At 36.1% G+C, this 12,372-nt stretch overlaps 1 protein-coding gene and 1 pseudogene across 3 annotated transcripts in view; both read left to right on the top strand.

The window, feature by feature from the left end:
* DYNC1I1 (dynein cytoplasmic 1 intermediate chain 1) overlaps window positions 1–12,372 on the top strand; it is a 475,334-nt gene that overhangs the window by 30,435 nt on the left and 432,527 nt on the right. The gene's annotated exons all lie outside the window — the stretch shown is intronic.
* On the top strand, window positions 4,521–4,621 carry LOC114902196 (annotated as a pseudogene).

Genomic DNA, 12,372 nt, shown 5'->3' with positions numbered 1-12,372 from the left:
CCCCCCCAAAAAAAAAACCTACAAAAAACATTTATAAATGTAGAAACACACAGTTATACACGTTCTATATTTTTATGTAAAGTGGGATTTTGCTACATATAGTATATTATATAACTCATTTTTTAAATGAATATGAAAAAGACTTTGATGTTTTTCCTGATTACTAAAAAAATGCTCAATAAAATGTAAATAATATAGAATATATGCAAAGAAGAAAGTACAATTCACTTTTGGCCTCATCACTCAGAAAAAAATGATGTCTTATAAATTTCCTAATGGGTATGACATCACAAGTTTTTCCCAAAGTACCTTAACAAAATAGAGTATCTGATTCTGTCCTTCAGATCCAATCTTGCAACTTAGTATAGTACAAATGTTGTTTTAAAGTAATAGGAGGCTTTTCTCTTAGGCCTAATGGGGTGTCTGCATCTGGGTCAAGTCACTGACACATGCCTGAAGGTGGCTCTTGGCTTTGTAAGTTCACAAAGTTAATATTATAATTAACTGTTATCTGAGAGTCAAATTCAAAAGGCTAAAACTTACAAGATGCAAACTCCTATCTAGAATGCCATACATGCTCTCGCCTTTACACCTGCTAGAACCCTCTGCCTGGAACTCTCTCCAATTACTTATATGGCTCTCTCTTCATTCAGATCTCTACTAAATTGTTCTCATATCCAAGGCCTTTCCTGACTATCCTTTTCAAAATAGCATACCTCACTCCCTGACACCGTGAATCCCCTCTTTTATGTTTCTTCTCGGCACTTACCATTATCTGATATTATATTAAGCATTTAGATTTTAGAATATTAGTCAGGGTTTCTTTGTTTTGTTCACTCATGTCTGGCACACAGTATATGCCACAGTATATGCTCAATCAATTTTTGTAGAATAAATGAAGTGTTCCCAAATGTGTCACAACAAGTTAATCGCACCTTTTGCTCCTTCTCTACCTCTAGAAAAATATCTTTGGGAAATGTGATCAAGAGCAGGAGGTATTATATCACCATAAGGGTATCACCATGGAGCATGTACTTACCAATAAAATACAGTTTTATTCTATTGGTGTGATTTTAGAGACACCTTCATCAATCAGTTACCAATTTGAGGCTCATGAGGTTAGAAAGGTTCTTGGAGCTCTTTTTAATATTTCAGAAAGTTTAATAAAACCCATGCAGTTATCCTTAATAAGACTGTGGGGGAAAAATGAAAATAGGTAATCCAGAGGTTACAAAACTTTCTCAGGTCACACTGATTTAGTAATTTTTGTGATTTTATAATACTATCATATTACTGCTAATAAATCATTTGAAAAATGGATTAACATTGACCAAAAAATAGTAATAATATTGGCAGAACAAACTGTTTATTGTTTAATGTATATGAAGCTTATTTGGTAGACAAAATCTTTTAAAGACTCCACTGACACTGGGTAGGAGCAGATGAAATAAATTTAGCCTGATTAGTGAAGCATTTACAAACTTACTTTAGAGAGAGAGGAAGAGTGGAGGTCCTACCTCTGCAGAAGACTGCCTTATTGTATTATGTGACGATTTTGATGAGGAGCACTGTCAAAGGGTGACATTTTTTTTCTCCTCCTCCTAGTCTTTGGATTCCAGACTCCTATACACATAAACCAACCTCTGCAGCGGGTGCTTGAAGGTCTAGAGATGGTTTGAAGCAATAATTAGTTTCCTATAGTGCAAGTTCGGGGCTTTGCTTATTTTCATTAATAAGACTGGATTACAAAAAAGATAGCTTGTCATGTCAATCGCAAACTCCCTAAAATGGATAACCAACAAGGACCTACTGTATAGCACAGGGAACTCTGTTCAATATTATGTAACAACCTAAATGGGAAAAGAATTTGAAAAAGAATAGATACATGTATATGTATAACTGAATCATTTTGCTGTATACCTGAAACTAACACAACATTGTTAATCACCTATGCTCCAATATAAAATAAAAAGTTAAAAAAGGAAGACAGCTTATGCTTTCCTTCTCATTTGGTGATAAAGATTGCAGCAGAAATTAATGAAATAGAGAATAGGAAAACAATAGAGAAAAATCAATGAAATAAAAAATTGGTTCTTTGATAAATTAACAAAATTGGCAAAAATTAGCCTTGATTGACCAAGGGAAAAAGAGGACTCAACTTATTAAAATCAGAAATGAAAGTGGGGACATCACTACCAACTTTACAGAAACAAAAAAAGATTAAAAGGAAATAATATGGACAATTATATGCCAATAAATTAGATAAGTTAGATTAAATGGACCAATTCCTACAAAGGCACAAACTACCAAAACTGACTCAGTAAGAAATACAAAATCTTAATAGACCTGTAACAAAAGATAAATAAATAAATAAATTTAGTTGGTAACCAAAAAAACTATACACAAAGAAAAGTCCAGGCCTAGACAGTTTTACTGGTGAATTTAACCAAACATTTAAAGAATTAATGCCAATTCTTTATAAACTCTTCCAAAAAATAGAAGAGGAGTGAACAAGTTCAACTCATTTTATGAGACCACTTTTATGCTGATACCAAATCCAGAAAAAGACATCAGAAGAAAGGAAAACTATGGACTAATATCTCTTTTGAATATAGATGCAAGTCCTCAACAAGATACAGCAAACCAAATCTGACAACATATTAAAAGGATTATATACCTTGACCAAGTGGGATTAATGCAAAGTTGGTTTTTACATCTGAAAATTAATTAATGTAATATGTAATATTAATAAAGAACAAAGTACCACATGATCATCTTAATAGATGAAGCAAACCCATTTGACATAATCCAATACCCTTTCATGATAAAGGCACTTTAAAAATTAGAAATAGAAGGGAACTTTCTCAATCCAATAAAGGGCTTCAGAGAAAAGTCCACAGCTAATATCACACTTGTTGATGAAAGACTGAAGACTTTTCCCCTAAAGTCAGGAACAAGACAAAGATGTCTGCTCTCATCACCTCTAGTATACATTGTGCTGGGGATTCTAGCCAGTGCATTTAACCAAGAAAATGAAATTAAAAGGCTTCAGGATTGGAAAGGAAGAAGTAAAACTGTTTCTATTCACAGATAACGTCATCTTGTATTTAGAAAATCCTAAGCAATCCACTAAAAACTATTAGAAGTGATAAATTCAGAAAGATTACAGGTTATAATATTAATATACAAAAATCAATTGTACATAGGGGTAGGGGATTAATAGGTACAAACTACTATGTATAAAACAAACTATAAAGATATATTGTACAGCAGAGGGAATATAGCCAATATTTTATAATAACTTTAAATGGAGTATAATCTATGAAAATTTTAAATCACCATGTTGTACACCTGAAACTAATATAACATTATAAATCAACTATACCTCATTTAAAAGCATTAATTGTAATCCTATACACAAGCAATGAATAATCTTAAAATGACATGAAGAAATTTATTTACAATAGCTTAAAAAAGAATAAAATATAAATTTTACAAAAGAACTGTAAAACTTATACCCTGCTATCTGTAAAGCATTGTTAAAAATAATTAATGAACATGAAAATAAATGGAAAGACATTTTATGTGCATGTGTCAGAAGACAATGTTGGTAAAATGGCAATACTCCCCCAATTGATCTACAGATTCGATGTAATCCTTATCAAACTTACACTTGGTTTCTTTGCAAAAATTGACAAGCTGATCATAAAATTCATATGGAGATTTGAGAAAACTAGAAGAGTCAAAATAATCTTGGAAAAGAAGAACAAAGTTGTAAGTTGAAGGACTTACACTTCCCAATTTCAAAACTTACTGTAAAGCTACAATAATCAAGACAGTGTGGCAGTGGCATAAGGACAGACATATAGATCAATAGAGTAGAATTAAGGGTCCAGAAATAAACCCTCCATTTATAGTCAATCGACTTTTGACAAAGGTACCAAAAAAAATTAAGTGGGGGAAAGAATAGTCTTTTCAGTAAATGATACTGGGGCAACTGAATATCTGCACGCAAAAAAAAAAAAAAAAAAAAAAAGAAGTTGGACCTATACTTCACATCATATACAAAAATTAAGTAAAAGTGCATCATAGACCTAAATGTAAGAGCTAAAAATATAACACTCTTAGAAGAAAATGTGGGCATAGATCTGTAACCTTGGATTTGGCAATGGTTTTTGAAATATAAAAACAGAAGTACAAGGAACAAAAGAAAAAACAGACTAATTGGACTTTATCAAAACTAAAACTTTTGTGCTGCAAGAAACATAATCAAAAAAGTGAAAAGACATCCCACTGAATGGGAGAAAATACTTGCAAATCGTAAATCTAATAAGGGACTTGCATCTAGAGTACATAAAGGACTCTTACAACTCAAAAATAAAAAGACAAATAATCTAATTTTAAAAATCACAAAGGGTCTGAATAGACATGTCTCTAAAAAAGATATACAAATGGTAAATCAAAACCATACATAATGGGATACCACTTCATATATATATATATAATAAAAATATGGGTAAGTTCTTGCTTGGGAGGCACATATACTAAAGTTGGAATGACACAGAGAAGATTAGCATTGCCCCTGTGCAAGGATGACACGAATTTATGAAGAGTAAGTATTGGAGAGAATATGGAGAAATTAGAACCCCCATATGCTGCTGTTAGGAATGTAAAATTGTACGCTTTGGAAAACAACCTGGAAATTCCGCAAAAGGTAAACATATAGTCACCCTATGACCCAGCAACTCCATTCCTACGCCCAAGAAAACATATGTCCACCAAAAAATGTTGTCCATGAAAGATCAGAGCAGCATTCTTCATAATATCCAAAGAATAGAAATAACCCAAATGCCCATCAGCTGATGAATGGATAAATAATAAGTGGTATAGCCACACAATGGAATATTATTTGGCAATAAAAAGGAATAAAGTACTGACACATGCTACAAAAGAGATGAATCTTGAAAATATATTAAACAAAAGAGGCCATAAACAAAAGACCACATATTGTTTGATTGATATGAAATGTCCAGAAAAAATTCATACAGACAGAAGTAAATCAGTGGTTATCTAGGGCTGGGGGTGTTTGGGAAGTGATACCTAAAGAGAACATGGTTTCTTTTGGAGTGATGAAAATGTTCTAAAATTTATTGTGCTGTTGTTCACACAGCTCTGAGAATATACTAAAAACCATTGAATTGTACACTTTAAATGAGTGAATTGTGTGGTATGTGAATTATATTTTGATAAACCTGCTACAAAAAAAGTTAATAATATACTAACTGTAGACTACACTCATTGAAGAAGAAATTAATGAATTGAAAGACAGACCTGAGAAAATCACTCTGAATGCTACACAGAAACAGAGAACATGAAAGAGATACATTGTTTGAGAATCTCTGTCATATATCTTAGTGAGTGCCAGAAAGAGAATATAAAGAATAAAGGAAAAGAAGATACTAAAAAAGATTGATCATGGCTAAGTAGTTTCCATGACTTAAGATAGATCAAAAGCCCGAGTCTGAAGGAGCTCATGGAGAAGGAGCAGTTGCAGAATAGGCAAAAAGAAAACCTCAAATGCTGATCAACAGAAAAATCATATTGCTTATAAAGGAATGATATTTAGACTGACAAAACAATTCTGTTCAGTATCAGTGGGTGTCACAAAGCAAAGAAACGTCTTTCAAGTGCTGAGAAAAAAATCAGCTTTTACCTAAAACTCTAACTATTTAGCCTACCATTGAAGAATCAAAATAGAAACATCCCAGACATCTAAAAAGTAATTTTTACTACACATAGCTCTTTGCTTTTGAACTACTGATTGATCTAATTCAGCAAGAAGGAAATTAAACCTGGAAGAAATCTATGGAGTCAAGAAGCAATAGTAAACAACAAAATTGTACGTGTGCTGAATAAAATAAGAATGTCACCAAGCCCCATCCAACCATCTTATATTTCATATCAAGGTATCAGGCAATATGAGCAAACTTGATATTGAACAGATTTGGGGTCTTAGGCTATATTGAGAATCTTTTTTTCTGGCTTGAAAAGATTGAATTTTTTAAGATGGAACTGAGATATATTTAACATGTTCCTCAGGGGTGTGTGTGTGTGTGTGTGTGTGTGTGTTTCAGGGAGACGCATGTCCAGTTTGCTAACAAGTCTTCCCTGTCTCCACTCAGGGAATTTGTGGTCACAGAAGACCAAATTATTGAAATGCAGGGATCAGAGCTGCCCCCATGGTTCTTCACCCACTCTCTCCCTTCTCCAGGTCTTACACTTCACTCTTCTCACTCCCATTCCCTGTTCTCTATCCCTATTGGCAGTGACCCCTTCACTGATTGCTAGACACTGGGTGAGGAGCAAAAAAGCTGTTTAGTATATCCATGTGGTGAGACCATTTTGGCAATTAGTTACATCTAATCTAGAGTCACTGACAACGATTCAACCTGAATTTTTGCCTCTTTATACACAGCTTGAATATGAGATGAACCGGCCACTGTTGGCCAGACTTTGGAGAAGCAAGTCTCCTGTAAATTACACAATGTACCTAGCTCAAAGTCTTGGAGAATACATGGATCATTGCTCTTCTAAAATGAATGTGATGCTGCTAAGTGCTTCTTCGGACCATCCACCAATTCCCTTTTGGGAAAACCCACTCTATCAGAGTCCAAGCAGGGCCTCACTGGATGGTACAGTGAAGTATTATTCCTGCCTCAATGACCTGACGTATTGCCTCAAGCTTCGTTCTCTTCTTCAGGTCATATTATTTACTTTTCCCTTTTATGTTGTGAGGGACTACTGCTTTCACAGCACACCGCGTTCTGAGCACTGACGTCAGTGATCCAGTGGCTTCCATGCAGTGGCAGAGATCAGCACACAGTCCTATCGCTCATCCACTTGCACAATCACAAACAAAGTCAAGCAGACCCCTTTCCGCACTTGTGCTGTATTTATTCTTAGCACTCCACTGGGACTTGGCAACAACCAATGCAACTAGGAGATATTTTGTTTGTATTAGGTCAACAGTCATCTGAGATTTTCATCTATCTTGTTTGTTATGGAGCAGTGGTCCCTGTTCCAACATTCCATCCAAATCACAAATGGCTTGGATAAATCCATCTTGATAAATGACATGGAGAGCTGAATCACTGGTATTTATTTACTTTTGAAATTCACATTTAAATCAATATTAATAAAATGACATTGATGTGTGCCTACCAATGCTATATTCTTTGTTAAGAAAGAATCCCAGTTTCCCTAAACTATCCAGAGATGTGTAAATATGTAGCTGCTTAGAAAGGCCATTCTCACTGCTCTTATAATTTCGATTATTCTGAAGAAGGTGTTATTATTTTTTCAAATATATATTAAGTTTAGTAGCTTTCTCTTTAAAGGAAGAGAATAGTTAGTGAAATTAGGTATACTCTGTAGCATGAAGTTAGGCTCTTCTTATTAAAGTTCCTGTGTAGATCTCTAACCATGCTTCGTATTTTGACTCTCACCAGTGTCTTCTCTTTAAAAATATAGGTTTCCCATATCAGATATCCAGCCTCCTTCATAAGTTCTAGTGTCTTTGCAATATACCTCTCATTCTATCATCACACCGCCCATCTCACTTTGTTGTGTAACACTTAATAATTTTCAACCTCTGGTATCTACTTTGGTCTTCACAACAATCTTGTGAGGCAGGGACACCAGATATTGTGTGCCTTTCCATTTTACCTCTGGTGTGAAATGTTTTTCTTCTTATAATTAGTGTTATTATAGTAAAATTAATTATGCTTTAAGAATTTTGCAATGCCCAGTGAAAACCAGGAGAAATGTTAAGGTGTTGTAAAAACAGACTTAGGAGTTTCTAACTTAAGAGTCAGAGCCATCCTACCGTACAGTGAAATACACCTAATTGAAATAAACCAAGCTAATTGGAAAAAGGGCGGCATCTAGTAAATGCCAAAAAAGCCTAGTAAATGCCAAAAAAGCCTGGAGCTACACATAAAACAATGCCCTATTTAGTTAGCTTCTTGGCCTCTTTATGTTTTTCATGCATGCCTCTCAGGCCACATGTTGATCTTTAATTACATTTCCTTTCTTCTCCCCCCCACTCCACCCTCTCCCCAGGAATAGTGTGCCTTATTTTTAAAAAGTTTTACCTACATAACAATTTTAAGATATAGGTTGTGGAGGCCTTTGAGTACTATATAAGTCAGGGCAAGTACCTGCTAGCTGCTTTAACAGTCAAACTTTAAAATCTCATTTACTTAACACAACAAAGAATTATTTCTTACTCTTGTCACAGCCAAGTGCAGGCCAGGCAAATTTTCTTTAGTGGTATCTCAGAGATCCAGCTGCTTCCATATTGCAACAACAGGAATGCAAGAATTCACACATGCTCATAACTGCCTTGAACCCAGAGAAGCCTTGGGCATCATTTATGCTCATATTTCCATTGGCCAGAACTGGTTATGAGGTCTCAACTCAAGTACAATGCTGAGAAATGTAGAGGAACATATTGAGTATTTGGTGAGTGCTAACTATATTTCCTATGAATGTGCAGAATGATTTCGACTCATAGAAAATTAGAGCAGAAAAAGATTTTAGAAGACATCTAGTTTAATCTATTTCCTTATAGCATCAGAGGTTAGAGAGGTTGAATGACTTGGCCAAATTTGCACAAAGTGGCAGAGAGAGGAGTGATTATAATAAGTAATGTTTACTAGGCTCTTATTATGTGCCAGGCACTACGTTAACACATCTATGTGCCTTAACTCCCTGAACCTTCACACTGACCCTATGAGACAGACACTGTTCTTATCTTCATTTTAAAGATGAAAAATTAAAGCTTAGAGAAGACAGGTAAAACATCTCAGGTCACACAGTTAATAAACGGCAGAAGGCAGGTTCAAACCCAGTCTGCCTATCACCAAAATGCCAACATGTAGTCTATCACTTGATGGCCAGTATTTTTGTTCTGATTTCCAAATCCTTCTTCTGATCATACCAACAGACTACATGGTTTCGGGGTTAGGTATAGAAGTCCTCATTAAAGAATTATGCTACAGGAACTTTAAGACTGAAACTGCTCCAGTATCTCTACTTGTCTAGAAGACAGGTTGAAGTTATTTGTGAGAGCAGGGAGAAAGCAATGCCATAAACATAGGCAAATTACACTAGAGTATCATGGTGAAACTTGCTCCTGGCTTTGAATGAGGTTTTTCCATAAAGTATATGAGTATTTTCTGCATGTGAGAAATACCCAATACGTAAGAAACATTAACTTACACCTGCAGGGTAGATGAATGGAGAAAACAGATGTTGCAGCATCTGTTTAAGAAGCAAATACTAAATCAGATATCATGGTCATTTCTTGTGGTTCTTGTTCTTCTATATGACAGCAATACTGGAAGTTTTACTCATAATTGTTCACATCTACCTATTTGATCAGGGAGTAGGCATCAAAGCCTAGAGTTTTCTTGGAAATGTTAGCTATTGTATCATCAATGCAAAATTCTTCATGTCTAGTGAAAAAGACAAAAATAGATTTATAAAATTGTTTCTCATTAAGATTAAATTACGATGTGTTTTGCACAGTACCTGGAATAAAGTAAGCACTCAATAAATGGAATCTCTTGCTATTCTTCTCACTATTATTATTACTATTATACATCTTAGCCTGTAAATCACTACAGAACCAGTTTTTCCTCACTTTCAACTTTGATGTTATTGCAAAATTCTTTATACCAGTACGGAATGAAAATTTCACTGGGGGGGGTGGTTCTGACATAGAATTACCCATTCTATTTATTTAACTGAAATGACTGCTTGTTTGATTGACTTCACCATATTGCCAGATTGCTTTAGACCCAGCTTGCAATTGGATGCCACCAATAGGAAGGCATGGACCCACAAAGTTTCTAAAACATATGGACACAGGCCAGGTGAAATATGAGATAATTAACTGAGTATCATTCCAAACGAGTGTTTTGGAGGAAAAATAATTTTCTGTTATCTAGTCTTGATGAAGTCTCCTGGGGAACAAAGCATGCTGTCCAGGAAGAATTAGTCTAGTTGCCATCAGAAGAACTGGTAGGAGTCCCAACTCTTGTTACCAATTTATTAAGTCCCTTACTTTCTTCAGAAGTGTCTGTTTTTTTTTTTTTTCCTTTTCTACTGTTAAGTGGGGTAGTTATTTTGAGAGTTTAATAAGATATATAAGGCCTAAAAAATTCCATATTCATATAAAACCCCACCATAATATGATAAGTGAGGTCTAAAAATTCAGTTGTGTAAAAAAAAATATAAAGTCATTTTATTACATGATTAATGAAATGCAGAAAGTTCCAGGGTCCAAGTGTGCAATCCACACTACCCAGGGCCTGCTGAAGTTTGGTGTTTTAAAGTTTCCTATTTAACTGGCCAGTTTGGGCCAAGAGAATATTTGGGATTCAGAGATCTATTTTCCTTTCCCGGCTTTCCCCAAATGGTTTGAGATTGTTTACTATTTCCTCTTCTGGTGTCACTCATTTTTTTCTTCCCACCCAAATAAACTTTAGCTTTTCCTGATTAAGAAAGGGCTGATCAGAGGATGGAAGTCAGTGCCAGTCATGTGCCAAATTCATCTTATGGGGCGATTTTCACTGTATTCCGTTAGATTTAGAGAGGTTAAGTAAGTTACCCATGGTCAATGTGTAATGGAGTAGAGAAAAGTTTGTTCTCCTATTTGTTCTTAGGGAAAGCACTGTGTTTACTTGAGGTAATAATTTGATATGCTGTAATTCATGCTGTGCATAAACTGAGAGGAGGAATTGGCATTGTTAATGAAGGGATGGTGTGGCTTGGGGACGGGGTGGGGGGGGGTGTGTGTGTGGAGAAAACATAAAAATGAGAAAGCCAGAAAAGAGAGTAGGAGGAAAGGGACTGGCAGAATGCTGTGCTCAGAGCTCCTGGTAATCCCTGGATCTTCAATGTGTGTACAATATCCAAATATATACTTGAAGTCATTGGTATTCCTGTGGAAATCTGGGAAGGGGTTGAATTCCAAACCTGGGTTTCCACTAGGTTGATATGGGAAGAACATAGATGAACACAGGCATTTAGGCCCCCTTCTGACATCCGAGCTGTTTGTGAAAGGTCCCAATACTACTTAATAAGATAATTACTCATGTCCACATCATTAAAAATGTACACTAGAATCTCTGTGAAATGGTCTTAATTAACATCAACTTTTGAATCTGGCTCCATATAATCTATAGAAAATCTTAATTTGTCTTCTGTTTGATCTAATTCTAGAATATGGTTAAGTTTTAAGCCTTAGAGCTGAAAACACCACTTTTCCTTAAATCCTTTTAGATTGGAAACTAAGCCAGAATTCACAACTGTTTCCTTCACTGCACATCAAATAAGCAGGGATCTGTTGAGTAGCATTTTAAACCCTTAGAATTCTTTGCATGAAATTGAAACTGCAGAGAATGCCATTTTATGGAAATAAATCCATCCCATGGCCATTGCATGTAAATTTTCCACTTTGTTCTGAAGCCATAAAAGGAAAATTAGGGCTTCCCTGGTGGTGCAGTGGTTGGGAGTCCACCTGCCGATGCAGGGGACGCGGGTTCGTGCCCCGGTCTGGGAGGATCCTGCATGCCACGAAGCGGCTGGGCCCGTGAGCCATGGCCGCTGAGCCTGCGCGTCCGGAGCCTGGCAACGGGAGAGGCCACAGCAGTGAGAGGCCCACGTACCGCAAAAAAAAAAAAAAAAAAAAAAGGAAAATTATTTTCAGCTTTTCATCTACATGTAGTTGATATACAGAAAAAAATCTTATTTTAATAGCATATTAAATATTTATTGTCTAGGTTATTAAAACATTCCCCAAGACCAGTGGTTCCTGCTTTGCCCAAATACCCCCTGAAAGATATCACACATTTTCACTGGTAACCATGACTTCCCAAGCCAGGATACTCCCTTAGGGACTGGGGCAGGCAGGGGAAGAAATGTGTCCATTTTTAAGAAATATGTGAAGAGCAGATCAGAATTTTCAGGGCTCTGTGTACAATTAGGAAGAGCTCCTTCTACCCATCTTGGGAATCTGACTGTTACGGGTTGAATTATGTCCTCCTAAATTCATCTGTGGAAGTCCTGACATCTCCATTACTTCAGAATGTGACCTTATTTGAAGATACGGCCTGTTTTTTTCTTGGTTTTTTTTTTGCGGTACACGGGCCTCTCACTGTTGTGGCGTCTCCCGTTGCGGAGCGCAGGCTCCGGACGCGCAGGCTCAGCGGCCATGGCTCACGGGCCCAGCTGCTCCGCGGCATGTGGGATCTTCCCGGACCGGGGCACGAACCTGCGTCCCCTGCATCGGCAGGCGGACTCTCA

Source organism: Monodon monoceros, unplaced genomic scaffold (assembly GCF_005190385.1).
Source record: "Monodon monoceros isolate NGI ecotype Baffin Bay Population unplaced genomic scaffold, NGI_Narwhal_1 Super_Scaffold_2, whole genome shotgun sequence".
Classification (NCBI taxonomy): Eukaryota; Metazoa; Chordata; class Mammalia; order Artiodactyla; family Monodontidae; genus Monodon; species Monodon monoceros.
Note: the sequence above shows the minus strand (reverse complement) of the source record. Positions and strands in the feature narration are given on the sequence as shown.